The 18,119-nt window shown below is 37.3% G+C and overlaps 1 protein-coding gene across 2 annotated transcripts in view; it reads right to left on the minus strand.

Moving 5' to 3' along the window:
* The window catches only part of Phlpp (PH domain leucine-rich repeat protein phosphatase), a 380,272-nt gene that overhangs the window by 160,829 nt on the left and 201,324 nt on the right, over positions 1 to 18,119 (minus strand). The window lies entirely within an intron of this gene.

Genomic DNA, 18,119 nt, shown 5'->3' on the forward strand with positions numbered 1-18,119 from the left:
CTCTAATGCACAATAGTTTTCTTTGTGTAATTCATGTGTTTTTAATGTAATGTATTGGAGGTTCTATACGAATGAATATTCTTTTGTAGATGTTGTGACAAACATACTTGAATTATTCATGCCTTCATAAGCTACAAGAATGCCGAACGACAATTTCAAGTGTAACTTTAACGACACTTATAGAAGCGAATTTACGTATGTTAGCCAGGGCAGAACTCAGTTTGAAGCAAAATGTACACTCTGGAAAACTTAGTTTCGTTTGAAAAGTAGGCTGCAGGGAAGCAAAGTGGACTCCACCTGATTTTTATATATTTTGTAAACTAGATCACGAGGAACACGGATCTGGAGTTTTGACATTCCGACTTCCGGAGCTCGAGATATTAAAACTAAGTTTAATATAGATATATTCTCTATACGAAACATACGATGTCCTGTGAGATATATAAAGGTAACCAAGAAAGTTCTGTCGCTTTTTGTGGAGGTCTGTGTTCAATTGATCCTTACACCGTGAGTTGAATGCGAATGGAGAAAAGGAGAAGGTCAGATGTCGGTGTGGGTATATCCAACATTCTACCTGCTTGTGGCAGTTCAGTTACAACATGAACTTGTGTAAGGACATAGTGAATACGGAACCTCCACAGAGCGTCATAAGGGCATGTATGCTGTACGAGTTCAAACTTGGATCAAACGCCACTGCAGTGGGGCGGAAGATATCTCAGGCCTTTCGTGAGGGTGTCGTGATTACGCAGACAGTGCAAGGATGGTTTAGAAAGTTTAAGGACGGTGACAAAACACTCACGAAAGACGCACCACGTGCCGGAAGACCAACACATACAAAATGAAGATCTTCAGGTAGCAATTGAGGCGAACAGTGGAGAGACCTGTGAGTAACTGGGGCTAACATTCAATGTGAGTGGAGAAACCATCCGGCAGCACCTCCATCAACTTGGGAAACACTACAATTTGAGTCTATTGGTCCCACATGAATTAACTCCGGGCCAGAAGACTACGCGTGCAGACACCTGTGTTTCTGTGCTGTCTCGTCTGAGGAAGAAACCATTTCTGGACAGGATGTTGACATGTGATGAGAAGCTCCATGGCGTCGTCATCATTGGTTAAAATCCCATGAACTGGTTCCAAAACAGCTGAAACCAGTAATGCAGCAGAAAGTCCTGCTGTGTGTTTGGTGGACTGCTCGCGACATCGTGCATCGGGAACTGCTACCGGCTGGTCAGAGCAGAACAAGAGAGCTGGTCAGAGCAGAGCGTGTTCAAGAAAAACTCAAAACCCTGGAGCCAGCACTTCCCAATCGCTAAGGGGTTCTCCCGTTACGGGACAACGCTAAGCCCCACATGATTAGAGTGACCCGGGACACCATCCTACGCCTTAAATGGGAAACACTATTGCAACCGCCATACTCCCTGGACAATGCACCATCCGATTATCCCTGAACCATTTCTTGGACACTCACATTAGAGAACTAAAGTTCAACTCCGTAGTAAAGGTGCAAAATGCACTTGATACCTTCTTTGCTTCACGGCAAACCAAGTTCTACCGCGAAGGAATCCATGCCCATCCCGAACGTTTTCAGAAGGTCGTTGATACTGATGGGTACTATTTTTGATCTTCCAGGTACGTCTTAGGCAGGGGTGTAGCCACGGGGGGCCCATCGGGGCCAGGCTCCCCAAATGATTTCCTGCCCCCCTTAATGACCAGATGTTAAAACATCATCGTGAGATTACTTCGCTTCAGCCATTTAAAAATAACAATGTTTACATATAATTAATAATTTACGGTAAAATAGTATGGAAAAATAGTATTTTACCATACCGATCACAAAATAGTATGGTATTTCTTCCTTATAGCGATCCGAAAATAGTATGGTATATTTTTTTGTGACAGTAGATTACACAATTTACGGCGATTTGTATTTGACAGTTTGAAGACAAACGTTTTGACAAGGTACTATAAATTCTATGAAATGAAATGAAATCTTTGAGTTTAACGTCCCACGCCTATGCCGGTTAGGCCAAAGGAGACGGTGATTATGAGAAATGAATGAAATGGTGGAATGAAGAAAGTGGGAGGAAACGGAACCCCGAGAAAACCCATGAGCACGGTTGTTTGTCCACCCCAAAGTCCACACGGCGCGAGCTGGGATCGAACCAGGGACCCCAAGCACCGGAGGTGAACGCTCTACCACTGAGCCACCGCGCCCCCCACTATAAATTCTATCATAAAACAATGGTACTATACTAAATCGTAAGTACATTATATTATTTATATGCTGTAATTAGTGTTTCAAGAAAACTTTTTATCAGATGGAAAATTTGGTGAAGAGCAACGTTTTTATTCAGTTTTTCAGTTTGGATTTCATTCGCTTTTCAAAATGCTATTTCGTGTAAAACAGGAAGTGAGATATAGCTGTTAATAAAATAATTATGTCTTTTTAGTCACGAATAATAAATAAACAGTTTTTCAGAAAATCTTAAAATAAATTAAGTGCAATTTCAAAGAAAATCAGTCTTATGTATAAAAGTAACCAAGAAAGTTCTGTCGCTTTTTGCGTAGGTCTGCGATACTTGGCCCTCACTGGCGGCCGGGTTTCGTCGAGTCGAAACATATATCTCGCATCGGGGTGTTGAAGTACCACCGCGTAGCAGCGACCAGCGAGAACTTCGTCTTGGTCCTCACTTCTTAGATTCTTCGCGGAGAATCGTGAAAGGACCAACACGAACTGTCGCCAGTCATGTGCATGCGGTTATTATTATATATTATTTTTTGCTGACGAATTGTTCCTAAAGTGAGCTCCGAGGGTCAAGAATAACCTCTGCCTCAACATCATGACGTGAAAAATCTTGAGATAAGTGCGATAATTGCATGAATTTAGATGACAACTGTCGTCGATCATTAGAAAGTGGGTATGTGAGAACTATGAAATAAAGTAAATAGACACGCGTCATTTTGTTACAAAATTACATGGCGAACACATTTTATCTAATTCCAAACAGTTATCGTCGAATATACACGGTTAAAGGAGCACTGTGATTGACCAAATTAAAAAGATCTTAACGATTTATCCCTTTACAAGCGACGTTTCCTTCATCGCCATCGTAGCGAAGTAGGAAGAACACTTGCCTAGTAATCATAAGGTTGGTGGTTTGAGTCCCCTTCGGGGTAATTTTTTGGTACTTTTTAAAGGTGTTTTTTAGACTCACCTTAATGTAACTAAATCACACATATAGCCGATTTAACATTTTGGGGGAGTAATTTTGTGGTTCATTGGCGTTTTGTCGCATCTCTGCCGCTGGTGGCATAATTTTCAAAACGGTAGACGGGCCACCGGGGATCGTCGCTGCGGCGCCGCCAATGTTTGGCGTGATGTCGCTAATTGCCCATTTGTGGTCCACCGACGCTTACGGCATGGGGACAATTCAGTGTGAGTGGCGAAACCATTCAGCAGCACCTTCAACTGAGGAAACACTAGAAGTTGGGTCGATGGGTCCCACATAACTTGATTCCGGGTCAAAAGGCAACGCAAGCAGACACCTGTGTTTCTTTGCTGTCTTGTCTGAGGAAGGAGCCATTTCTGGACAAGGTGTTGTCATGTGATGAGAAATGGGTCCTGTACGAAGTTCCACGGCGCCGTCATAATTGGTTAGCATCCCATGAACGGTTCCAAGACAGCCGAAACCAGTACTACATCAGAAGAAAGTCCTCCTGTGTGTTGATGAACTGCTCGTGGCATCGTGCATCGGGAACTGCTACCAGCTGGTCATCGCATCAATCCAACTGTGTACTGTCAGCAGTTGAGCCGTGTTCAAGAGAAACTCAAAACTCCCAAAGGGGTCCTTATGTTATAGGACAACGCTAAGCCACTCGTGGCTAGGATGACCCGGGACACCATTTTACGCCTTAGATAGAAAACACTATTGCATCCGCCATACTCCCTGGACATTGCACCGTCCGATTATCATCTGTTCCCTTCCTTGGACAATCACTTTAAAGGATGCCAGCTCAAATCCCAAGTAGAGGTGCAAAATGCACTTGATAACTTCTTCACTTCACGGAACACCAACCTCTACCGCGATGGAATAAATGGCCTTCCAGAACGTTTGCAGAAGGTTGTCGATCTATTCTTGATCTTCCAGATACGTGTTAGGTGACATATGAATGTCCGAAGGTGGTGAGTGAGAAAGCGATAGAACTTTCTTGTTTACCTATATAGATCGGTTCTGTGTATTGAAATAGTTATGCACAATGGTATAATGTTTGGTCGGGGGCAGTAGTTCTTGGTTAAACATAATACAAACTATCTGTAATATAATTTATGAAATTACTATTATTATTATTATTATTATTATTATTAATAATAATAATAATAATAATAATAAGCTAAAACAGTGTTTTTAGTTTTCCGGAAGGAAACCAAAATTTTCTAGTTTTTTTCAGGCTTCAAAAACACTAGCTGTAACACATTTTTTTAAGATTGTAGCTGCCCCCCTTCAAAAACGACGGGCCCCTCCTACAGAAACCTGCTGGCTACACCCCTGGTCTTAGGTGACATATCGATGTTCTAAGGTGATAAATCAAAAAGCGACAGAACTTTCTTCGTTAATTTTATACATACTATGTAAAACTACTGTATAAGTTCTAGTATCTCGAGTTCGGGAAGTCGGAATGTCAAAATTCCTTAAGATTCGTGTTCCTCGTGCTCTACTTTACAAAATATATAAAAATCAGGTGGGGTCCAGTTTGCTTCCCTGCATCCGAAAAGTACCTTGGAAGTGTTATCAAAGAAGTAACTAAAAAAAAAAAAAAGTGCAAATGATCCCAGGTCAGTATTTGTCACACAAGTTCACATCAGTACTTACGGAGTTCTAAACCGTAAGAAAGTGGCAGGAAACGGGAGCAAATAAAACAAAGTTGAAACACAGACATAAATCAATACAATTGTCTCGATCGATAGATGCTTTCACAATTGTTAAAAGGTGTAATTAAAAACATTGGTTTCGGTTTTGAAAACCTCTTTTGAGGTTTCGGTTTTGAAAACCGCTTTTGCGGTTTCGGTTTTGAAAACCGCTTTTGCAGTTTCGGTTTTGAAAACCACTTTTGCGGTTTCAGTTTTGAAAACCGCATTTGCGGTTTCGGTTTTGAAAACCGCTTTTGCGGTTTCGGTTTTGAAAACCGTATTTGCGGTTTCGGTTTCTAAAACCGCATTTGCGGTTTTCGGTTTTCAGAAAACCGGTTTTCTCAAAAACTGAAAACCGCAAATGTCACAAAAATTCAACAGCACTAGTTTGGAGATCTTACTTTTGAGATTTCCCTCATATATGATGGAAAATGGACTTATAGAGCACTAATATGCATACCTACTAACTACTTAAGGCAATGTTCTTAACTAGTAAACTACGTGGCAGATACTTACTTTGACATCTGCTCCGAACTATATACAATTTCTACATTAAGGGAGTACATTTCTCATTTCAACACCAAGATTACCCGAAGGAACACTATCTCATATAAGCAGCAAACTAGTATAATCCCATTACAACCACTTAAATCATCAATGCCTTTAACACAAAACTATTACGGTACACTGAATGATTGCTGCTACATCTAAAAATGTTAAGGTATCATTGTTACACAAAATTATTCAATCTTGATAGCAAACCCAGTCAGAATCAACTCTGAAGGTTATCTACACTGTGTAGTGATGCTTTGGTCGCTTCCAATTCAAAAGAGAAAGTTGTAGCATTTAACTTTGGGGCAAAACGCTTTAATTGAGAACTCATGTTTCTATTGTTTTTAGTTAATTCAATTTCATTTGGAGTAGAATGCGTACAGAATACTGTAATTGTAACCGAGACGAAGGCCAATTCATACATATAAACGTGTGCCGCCATTTCGAAGGGGGTTAAAAACATAAAATGGCTGCCTAACGAAGCGTGCAAATGATAGTGTCAATGGAACATGCTTTATCTAGATGTCTCTCTATATCGGTGAAGGTCACCAATGAATAGGGCGGAAACATTTTAATGTGAGGCGTCACTTCCGTGCATTTTCCTCACATTTTTTGTAAAAACGAGGTATTTTTTTATTTTTCTTAAATGGATGCCTCAACGGAAAGCGAAAGATGAATCATAAGCGTCGTGAATGAAGGACAAGATTTTCTTTTTCTTTTTTTTAAAGTGCATTTTAAGTCCTTTTGCATATTCTAACTGGTATGCAGCTGGCTGGTTCTGCAACAGTCATGTGGATGCCATTATTTTTCAAGCTAATTGGCGTGTCCCCGACCTGACATATATTTAAAAAAAAAAAACTGATTCATCACACTTGTTAACGCCTGCGATCACAACACTCATCAGTAACAAGGATTAGTAACACTATATGATTTTGTTTTAACCCTTACCTCGAAGAGCACAAAACCCTGCCCTACATGTTTAGAGTAATCATGTGACCTGTTTGCATAACGATGTAGCGTTGTATGTTTAAACTGATCAATGTCGAAGTGTTGTCCAGAAAATAATTTACTTCCTAACTTTTTTTTCTTTTAAAAGAATCCTTTTGAAAATGGTTGAAAATAAAGTAAAAATTTACTTGTGCGCCCGCAGCGATCAAATCTCTCTGAAAACAATCAAAAATACATGAAAAGTACTTTCTTGAAGTAGGACAATAATACAGTAAAGTTTTAGATATAAAGTTCAAAATACCACTTACATTCTATTTTTTTTTTTTAATTGAGTCTTTGTGATTCTTTGTAAGGCCTGCTATACATTATGAGATAAGTTATATACAGGAAATACCTTAGGGTTTATGTGAGGAAAAATGTTACGACATATCTCATAGGAAATCCTACTCTTTTGTGCAATACACGTAACTGTACTGCAAATCCTACTGATATTGATACCAGGCGCTATATGGTTAAATTAAACACTACAAAACAAAACACAAAAATCAGAAAATAAATTAGCAAAACATAGGCTACCTCACCAGTCCCTGCACCACTCTTCATTTCGTCGAGTATTTTTGCTCTTTCACCCACATACGGCTGGCGGGGAGAAAACAAATTTGTTTTCACTTTCTCTCACCTGATGTCGCTTAAATCGAAATCTTACGAATTTTCTTTTCGAAATAGAGCTTAGAAATCTTATAGGATCGTTCAGAACATAAGAAATGATATACAATCTGATGTCATACACAGAGATGTGCGTCTACGCGTAAAAAAACGATAGTTTACGTTTACGTGTCAACTATGCGTAGACAATGTAAACAACGTAGACTATGTAGAATATGTCAACAACACATAATTTAATATGGCATCGCGGACAATAAAGGAGCTTTATTTTGTCGTTACCTTGCGAAATTGCGTACAAAATAAAATGCCTAGACCAGCGAATAGTAACTTTCGAATACTTAGTTTCGTCTTGATGAAGGAAAATGAAAAATATTATGCATTTTGTAAAATATGCAAGAAAAAATTGGCAAATGCAGCAGCTTCAAGACTGAAAGCCCACAGGTGACAATTAGTTTTGTAAGTTTCATTATAAAAGCAGTGCTCGAAGTGGAAAATCTAAGGAAGTGGTATGTGCAGAGCAGAGTAAACATACAGATTAGATAATTCCCTCTACTTTTTATATGTTAGTCGTTTCCCTAATCTTTCGCTGCACCTAAGCAAAACAACTGAATGAGGAAATATGAACAAACGAGCAACGAAATTCTTCCTTACATTTGATAGTGGTTGTCTACATAGTCTACACGGGGAAAGGTGTAATGTAGATTACCTATAGATTACAGTAGACAATTGCGTAGACGTAAAGTTATAGTTTACGGCACATCACTGGTCATACACCTTGAGATTTTGATTCTATGTAAAATCGTAAGATATTTCCTAGAACCTATCCTATAGTGTATAGCAAGCCTAAACTTACCCTGCCATACATTTAAAAGGAGTGAGTAAGAATAACTTTAAATGCTGTTATATGATATGATTTCACACCAAAAGTCCTAAAGTCTATTTCTTTTAACATGTGTAAATCTTAAATTGTATCTATATATCATAATATTCATAAATCCTAAATTGCAGATGTCGTAAAAACAACCAAAACGCAGATATTTTAAAATATATTTATTTATTTAATAGTCCTAAAATGACCGCGAATACATAGTTTACGGGGTTGCTGAGACGAATAGTGACACTTGCGATGCCGTTTAAATCCAAATTCAGCCTCCATTAGTATTTTATGTACAAAATGAAATGTATTCTCCCTGTACGAAGAACGGGTAATCTGATAGTTATTTTTAAAAAATTACTCAAAGAAATCCTGCTTCAACTTATTGGAACTTTGGGGGAGGATGCAGGCAATTGAACAGAAAGTAGTTAGAAATATGTTAAATATGTAATATACCAAGAAGAAAGCCATCCGGTCTAGTGTCTAACTTGCACGCTTTTGTTGCATGTAGTCCTGAGTTCAATACCTGGTGTGTGAGCCTTGAAACTTGAACTCATCACACTGACTCGGATTCCACCTTAAACTGTAGGCCCATGTCTCATACATTGGTGTTGAAAAGAGACTAAACTTCAATAAACAACAAAAACATCAAAGAGGAAAGGAAAAAATATTAACCAAAGTATCAACAAAAGCCTTCCTGTACTACCTCACCCCATTCGCACTTGCCTAAGAGTGCTAAGGTCGGATTAAACCATCTGAAGGCCCGGGGCTAGAAAAATATGTGGCTCCTCCTAACTTCACCTAAGTACATTTCTGTGAAAGTATAGTAGCAAAGTTAAGGAAATACACTTAATTGTACGACGTCAACCATGCCATGTATTAGATGATATTATACCTTCACAATTCAACCCGACTCTACGCATAGACAGTTTATAAACAGACAGAACTTGTTGACATAAAAAGAACGTAACCTATTGTGCATCTACGCAGTGACTTAATTTTTCTGCAGCATTGGGACTGGACATTCTATAATTATATGAGACTGCAGAACACTTCTATTCAACGACAAAATATGAATCACGATTCCCATGCACTATATTCGATTTTTTTAAAACCTATTTATGCTAATTTATTAAGACGGTGGATGTAATAAATGAAGAAATTTGTTTCATATTTTCGGCCATATTTTATTTTATGATGATGATTGTATCTTGTATGATTCTTTTTTAGACAGCCAACTGAGATTTTGATCAGAGTGGAGGCCCCAGTTTACCTGGAGACCAGGGTCTATAGTCCCCTATGCCACCCTTAATCCGGCCCTGTAGGCGTGCCTTTTCCTGCAGAATTTGTTTCCAGATTGTAAGTGACATATGCCCCAATTTTGGGAAATTGTTTCAAGCGCTCCCGAGTTATGCTGGAATATACATACATACAAACACGTAGCCAGGATTTTGTAAAGGAGGGGGGGTCCGTGACAGGAAATACAGTGGTCATCACACTAGGGGCTTGATAATTATAAACTATTTTCCTGTCAAAAAATATTGGTTCGTTTAGTCAGGATTTCTTAATGGGGGAGAGGCGTGACATGAAATACTGTGGTCATCACGCTAGGGGCTCGATCATTCTAAACTATTTTACTGGAAACATATATTGGTTCGTTTAGCTAGGATTTCGTAAGGGGGGAAGGTGACATGAAATTTTGAAGGCCCACGAGCTTGAGCAATCTAAACTATTGTACTAGCAACATATATTGGTTTGTTAGGACAATAAAATGAGGATATGTTGGCAAGTATTTCAATAACAAACTATGAAATATTGGATCGAAAGTAATTAAATATACGAGTTAAACCTTTGTTGAGATATTTTTGTACATTCTATGTTGTGGAACGTCATTTGGTGACAACTAATATAATTTCTCATCCTTATAAGTAAATAAATAAATAAATAATAAGAAAAGCTGTATTATGCTTGTGTTATGTGTATATTGTTCTTGTTAGTGTAAAAACAATAAATACAGCATCTCTCCAAATAATGGTCGTTTCTGCTCCCATAAACATGCAAACAAGATATTTATGCAAATGACAATAATGATGAATGACAAGAAAGTCTTGGGAAGAAAAGTATCCTTGTATTATTGGGAAGAAAAGTATCACCCTTTCCCTTTTTCTTTTCTTCTAAACATTTGCAGTTCTAGTTCTTAAACGAATCGGTGCAAGTGTATCTTTGTAGTAACTTTGTGCGCTACCTACATTAATATGCAATTTACTAAGAACATCCTATAACTTCTGTAACTTTAATAACAGAACGTATAAGATTTTTTTTTTAAAGTCGTACTGTTGTGTTATCCATTAGTAGAGATACAACAATATCTTAAACAGGATTGTGAGGGGCACAATGGCTCTGGTTATCAGGGGTTTAAATCCCCTTAAAGATCATGGAGAGTTTCCTAGATTCTACCTTGAACTGTTGATTTACATCTCATACAGCCTCGGTGCTGTAAGTGGACAAACAAACAAACGGGGACATTGAAGTTATCCTAACAAATTTATTTTCCTCTACAACACACCCCAATAGCATTCGCATCCGAAAATTATGAAGTTAGTCATAAGAAAATAACCCTATAATATAACTCATTCTTCTCCATATCCAAATTTTGCAAGCTTCTCGTTGGTGGGCGCGGTGGCTCAGTAGTAGAGCATTAACCTCCAGTGCTTGGGGTCCCTGGTTCGATCCCAGCTCGTGCCGTGTGGACTTTGTGGTGGATAAACACAGTGCTCGTGAGTTTTCTCGGGGTTCTCCCGTTTCCTCCAACTTTCTCCATTTCATTCATTTCTCATAATCACCGTCTCCTTTAGCCTAATCGGCATAACCGTGGGACGTAAAACTTAAAGATTTCATTTCATTTTCAAGCTTCTAGTTTATTTTCGTCGTGTTACGTATTAGGAACTAAAAAACTATCCAAATTTTCTTAACATTTGTAACTAACATAAACCTTTATTGAAATAAGACATTTCAATTAAGTTCTGACATTGAAGAAAGTGCATAGAATAGACAGTATTTGACAGTAGGTAGTGAGAAGCGGTTTCCTGTAATCGATTAACAAGGAGAAAGCAGAGTTTGGTAAAGGAACTTTAATAATAATAATAATAATAATAATAATAATAATAATAATAATAATAATAATAATAATAATAATAATAATAATAATAATAATAATAATAATAATAATAATAATAAAGTGTTATTGGCGCTTCGTGTCTATATATGTGGACAGTGTGCGAATTATAAAGGGGATGAAGGGAAACCCCTTTTGGTAATACTGGATGTTTCTATAACCAAAGGAGATTTCTCCTTCATTCTTCTTATAATTCGCACACTGTCCACAGATATAGACAAAAAGCATCAAGAACATTTTTTACATAACGACTATGGTAATCATAATATAACTCGTGATGTCAATATATTTAAAGAATAGGTTACATTTTGTTGCTAGTTAACATGGAACATTGAAAGGTTTTACAACTGATTTGAACATTTCTATTGTTTTATGCATTATAAACGTATGGTGAATTAATATTTTACTTGCAGTTACAAATGGCTACTTTGTTGGTTAAAGCAAAAAAAAAAAAAAAATTGACTCGAATGGGAATAGAAGCCGGGACCCTTCGCACGTTAGTCGCTGATGCTCTTCACTCTTCTATGCCATCATTTGATCACGTTACGCTTAGTACGATATATGCCGCAAGTCGAAAACTTTAAGAAGCTTTATTTTCGCTATTTTTGGCTATTGCGCTTTCCCAGTTTGTAATACTAACACTTTAAATATGCACTACCACCTCGCGAAAAATGGCCTCGTAGTCCATTTACCAAAGTCTGTTTTCTTCTTGTAAGCATCTCAAGAACACATATCGTCTCTATCCTTAATTGTCCACCAAAATCTAAAATAATACAGATTCACTATAATTTCCGGTTTTAAACTTTCAATATTAAACTACATAGAGCAAAAAATATAAGAGACTGCAAGAAACGTTTTTTTTTTTTTAATCGATTTAGCGTTCTAACTGTAGGTACCATGTTCCTCTTCACCATTTGTTCAAGCCAGAAGTGGCGGAAATCAACCACTTCTGTGGGAATGGAGAAGAATGAAGAGATTAGTTGGGTCGAGCAGAAAACAAAATGAAAAGGTGTTAGAAACTGCGGGGGTGAAAAGAACAATTTTAGATATTACTGTATTAAGAAAAGGAAGAGAAACGGGTTGGGAGACTGTCTAAGAAGGAACTATATCATGAGGGGCGTGCTAGAGAATATGGTAGCAGGAAAGAGAGGGAGAGGGCAAAGGAGACTACAATTGATGGACGATATCAAAACAGAGAAATCGTGCATGAAGGCGAAGAGGTTAGCGGAAGATCGTGGAGCATGGAAGCTTCTCAATTGCGGCAAATGACCTGGGAATAATGGCAGAATACTTATGTTGTTGATGATAATGATGATTTTAAAGTTAATTGCTATAGAGTAAAAACGGTGATAAACAGCGAGAAGCAATTTCCTGCAGTCAATTAAGCAACCCAAGAATACATTCTATCTTCATTCTAATTTCTCTCTCGGAGGCAGGGCCGGCCCTAGGCAACTTGACGCCCCATGCAATGGCATCATTCGCAGCCCCAGCTTTCTCCAGAAAGAACAAATCTTTGAAATCCACGATTTCAAGTATGCTACCCCATCATGAACAATGAAAGGGAGGGAAACAGCACTAGCACTCAGAAGGACCTAAACACTACAAATACAATCTCGTTGTATCTGTTTTTTTTTTTTTTTAAATAACAATCTATTATGTTAGTGAAAGATAAAGCAAAAACGCCTGCAGAGAAAATATCCTGCAGGTATTTTTGCAGGATATCCTGCAGGTAATCCTTTATATAGAATTCAATATCGAGCTTCAATCTCAATATATCAGTTTCCAATTTCAGTACAACTAATTTTTTATCTTTATTTCTCGATTTCCCTTCTACATCTGTTAATATTTTTTTTTTAAATCTCCTTTCTACCTTCAATGATAAGGAACTTGTTTGTGACAAAGACAAGACTAGTTTTCATATCTAAACTGTGATAACTAAATGGAACAATTGTTCACTACCGTTTGAGAATTGAGTTCTTGTGTTTCACAACAATCAAACAATTCATGCTGGAATTTGTTTGACCATTTGCTGTAGCACTGTCCATGTGACCTTAAACTAATGTGACCTTGATTTATGAATCAAGTTTTCAAATAGGTCACTTTAGTAAATGTAACTACCATTATCATGAGGTCTGTTTTCAACAAGAAATATTTATTTTAAATAATATAGTTATGACAGATTTTACCGCCCCGTAAAAAATCTGCACGTGTTGCACATATGGTACCTATATTACTTCATACAAACCAAACTCCTTCACGTGGTGTACACGTCACACTGCTACTTCTTTTCTATATGATTTTCGTCAAGAGTCATCACTGTCTATATATTAATGATGTATGGATGTAACGTTATGTGATCGTAAAAACAATACGCTATGAAGTAAGTTGGGAACCTTTTATTCTGATACTCATCCATCATGCGCAAATTGAAGATAAAAAAGAAAAGACGAATCCTAAAATCGCTTGAATCTGTCTCTCAAGTATTCACCAATTATGTCAATCATACAAAATGCCAGACTGAAAATTTTGCACTTCGTTCCCAGAGTACCCCATTAAGAAAGTCCCACGAATTCATTTTAATGGAAATATATACTTGTATAACGGCAGAGGCAGAACAACTTGTCACCTGCATGCATGCAACTGATAATAATAATGTACACAATTTTTTTTTACTGCATTTTTTCTTCTCGTTTCTCATCTTCGGAAACCGAGTGACCTGTTTCCAGAAAATGAAAAAGAAAAAGAAAACATTGAAACGTGCTTCACACACCATCAGGAAACATGTAAAAAGCGTGTGACTTCAAGTAGCGGACATTAGCTGTGTAATGCAAACGTTGAAGACAGAAAGATCAGAAGAAAGAAAAACACACATATTCTGTTCACAACCTCATATTTCAAAAGAAAGAATTTTAAAAAAATATTAGGAATGAAATATTATACACACAGAAGCATCCACAACCACCCACCTACTATACACATACATACATCACATTGTGTGCATCTCTCTGGAATAATCAAATGTGTGTAGTATTCTTTAGTACTACTACATTGTAAAGTATTCTTCGAAAGAGAGACAATAGAGATGTTCCTAAGAACTGGGCCGTAAATGGGGTATGTTTTGTTAAGCCTGCTACTGGAAAGACATACAAGATACAGGGAGAGGAAACATGTAAACCAAAGAATAGAAGAAAAGATGGTAATGTGAATATATATATAGGGTGAACCTGAAAGATGAGCACAAACTCCGGGAGGTGATTCCTTACATCAAAATAAGGGAGAAAAAAGTTTATATGGATCTGTGGTCAGAAGTGAATAGTTTCATAGCTAGAGCTGTCCAAAACTGTGAGAAAATGAACTTTGGGGACGAGTATCACCAAAACTATTAGCCATTAAGCTAAGGCGGCACGTTATTGTCTTAGACTTGCCATCAGCTCTATCCAAAAATGCATGATTCGGAATCTTTCAATGGCGGCGCAAGCGAGTCCCCCACAGGAAGTTGGGGTCCCGGATATTCCGTTAGAACAGATGGATCCGATTCATGACAGATGGAATGACGTGCTAACAAGTAACAGAAAGTCGTTGACAGATCATCGATATTTTGAACAGAATCAAGCTGGCGAAGAAGTTTCAAGGTCTTGTGCATGGTTGCATAACTACAGCAGGGACTGAATGTAATGGATAAAATCAAATTAAATAAAATCATTACATATGCAGTTTCATGACCTATAAACATGGCCTGTGTGCTAAAGGAGACAGACATTAATAATACTTATTGATTTTGGAAGAATTGGTGCAATGAGGATTTTCGAGAAAATGGGAATATCTCCCCCCCCCAAAAAAAAAAGAACAATTGAATTGACACAATGTTCTTCATCACAAACTATTCGGTCGTGGACCTAAAGTGATGCCCCTTGCAATATAAGTGCAAGCTACTATTGAGTTACCGTGTACCTCTTTTCCCAAGGTGACCAGATGTCCCGTTTTAGCCGGGACAGTCCCTTTTTCAATCATTTTCCCGTTTTTTTTTCCTAATTCTCAAACGGGACGCCTAAATGTCCCGTTTTTAAGCAAAAATGACCCAGGTGTCCCGTAATTATTATTCTAAATATAAATGGTCAATACAAACTTTACACTCTTCCGTACCAACACTCATTGGAAAAGTTCATTTAAGTGGAACTCAAATAAAGTATCTCCTGACAACTACTGGGTAGAAGTATTTTCCCAGTTCTTATCACGTACCGTACTCAAATCTTCTAAAACTTGTGAAGTTCCTTCTCCGTTTACCCGGGACTAATGCTTCAACTGAACGTGTATTCTCGCAAATGAATGCTTTGTGGACAAGTGATAAAAACCCAACTGCTTACAGATATACTTTGGAAGCTGTGCTGACCAGTAAGATTAATTTTGATCAGTCTTGTACCAATTTCTACAAATTGTTAAGTGCAAACAAACAAAGAACTTTTAAAGAAGATCAATTCATTCCAAAAATGCCAGTGAAAATTACGCTATAGATGAGGTAGTGAAAGTAATGATATAGTAGAGAATAACAGATATTCAATAATGAGGTAAGTAGTTTATTAGTAGTTAAAAGTATTGTTGGGTAGTACTTAAATTAGAAACGCTGTGTTATCACTCTTACTTGTGTATTTTGTAAAATTGAAAACACTGTTGAGTCCCAAAATGCAATCTGGAAATCAGATATTTACCCCCCCCCCCCCCGTCGCTGATTCGTATGCGTCCCGTTTTTGCAAGTAAGAATTATGGTCACCTTGTCTTTTCCCCCGTCTCATGTAGCGAACATCAGGTTGTTGACAACGTATGGAAAGTAATGATACATAAAAGCAACAATACTGGTTAAGAAACAAGGTAGATATCTCGAAAAGAGTTGGTACTTATCCTCCCTGATTTGTTTTAAACAAATTAACATTCCACAATATTACCTTTTAGGCTGAAGGAGGCTGACCAGAAATCACGTTTAATAAAGTTAATGACATGAATTTTTCCTGCCTCAACTCTTAGCTCTTTACGAAATTCCATTTCCTTATGAGCAGTGAGTAAAGAGAAAATGTGCAAATATTAAACATGATACAAAATTTGGAATTAGATTAAATGAAATTTCAAGTTTTACATCCTACGATTATACCCTTTAGGCTAAAGGAGGCAAATATTAATAAAGATCAACAATTAAGAAGTAATTAGTGCAAATGGAAATGTGGTAGGAAACGGAAAAGCCCGAGTAAATCCAGAAAAATATATATATATAAATGAAATCTTTAAGTTTTACGTCCCACGGTGATGCCGGTTAGGCTAAAGGAGACTAAAATGGTGGAATGAAGAAAGTGGAACGAAACGGAAAAACATGGTGTTTGTCCACCACAAAGTCTACACGGCGCGAGCTGGGATCGAACCTGGGACCCGAGGCGAACGCCCTACCACTGAGCCACCGCGCATACAAACATGAAAGTGTCTATCACAAACTTGCGTAATCGTGGATTGAACTAGGCTAAGATCTTTTACACCATAGGTGAGAACTTTAACACTGAGCCACCGTGCTCCCGAAATTTAGGCCGAAATATACTAATACGAGAAAACCGAATACAAGTATATAAAGCAAACTGTACTTTATTAAGTTCATTTTGCTTTCTTTTATTTATTTTTTAGGAATGGATCTATCGTTCCTCTTGGCCATATCTGAAATAGTAAGGCCATACTCACCAATAATAATAATAATAATAATAATAATAATAATAATAATAATAATAATAATAATAATATGTCGGAGTGATTTTTTTAAAAAAATAAAAAAAATAAATATTATTAGAGAGACTTAAAAGTGGCTTGAATGAAAATTTACTCATAACCTGTGTAAACTTTTGTCAATTCAAGGGTGGAAGTTCTGATCCTCTCTGTTGGGCACGACTTTCTGATAAGGGAAGTATAATTTCACAAACTTCCCATATTATAATCTTCTTCATAGTATTTCACATTGATTTATCAAAGCTTGGATATAGGATTGATAACTGTGTCAAACATAAAATGATTTTCTACGCCCAATCTGTTGCATTAGGTATTTTATCGTGTACATAAAGGCAAAGAAAAAATACAATTACGCCCTGCAAAGATTTTGAGATGTTCATCTAGTGTTGTGAGGACAAATGGGGGACTACTTGGAAGAAAGAAGTAAGAAACTCTGGTATAGAAAGCCAGCATTAACAGTGAGGGAATCCGATGTGCTGACCACACAGAATCCCAAAGGAATGAATACCACAAGCCAGTTGGTAGGCCCTGGGCCACCTAAGGGCTGTTTTGCCAGGAGTTTTATTCTTTTCAGGATTTTATCATATTTTGAAAGTCTATGAAATTCTTACATTAACTTTTCTGAGAAAGTAGGATTCGTTAAAATGTCAGAAAATGTGATTAAAATTACAGAAATCACCGTTAGGAAATAGATACAATATTCTACTTAAGTTTTTTTTCTTAATTTTTACAAATGGCGTACGTAAATAACCAATCTATTTCAGTAGCATAAAAGTTATAAATTATTATGAGCAACAAAATGACACATTTTTTTAACGGCATAAAATCTATTTTTCGGAAACTACGCATGAGAATTTACCTTCAATCACCTCATTTTGTTCAGCGTGATGTCATGTGTCGACTGATTTATGTTTCCTCTTTAGATAGCATTGCAGTTAAGCAAAAACTAGAATTTAAGCCTTAATCACACGTTTTATGAGCTACGTCTCTCTAATCAATATAATCCTACTGAGCATTGTGTTGCTGTCAGGGGTACACCCACAGGGGGCTCACCGGATGCGGACCCAACAAAACTTTTTAATTCAACATACATCAAAGCCGTAACTTTTGGGGGATAGGAGGAGCTACTGCTCCCCCAGGGAAGCTCCCCGCCGTTCGGGGGGGGGCACTTTAAGACAAAATTTTCTTATTCCATATATACGATATGAACATGAAATTATAAATGAAGCATCAAA

The sequence above is a fragment of the Thermobia domestica genome, chromosome 2, assembly GCF_964235325.1.
Source record: "Thermobia domestica chromosome 2, izTheDome1.hap1.1, whole genome shotgun sequence".
Lineage (NCBI taxonomy): Eukaryota > Metazoa > Arthropoda > Insecta > Zygentoma > Lepismatidae > Thermobia > Thermobia domestica.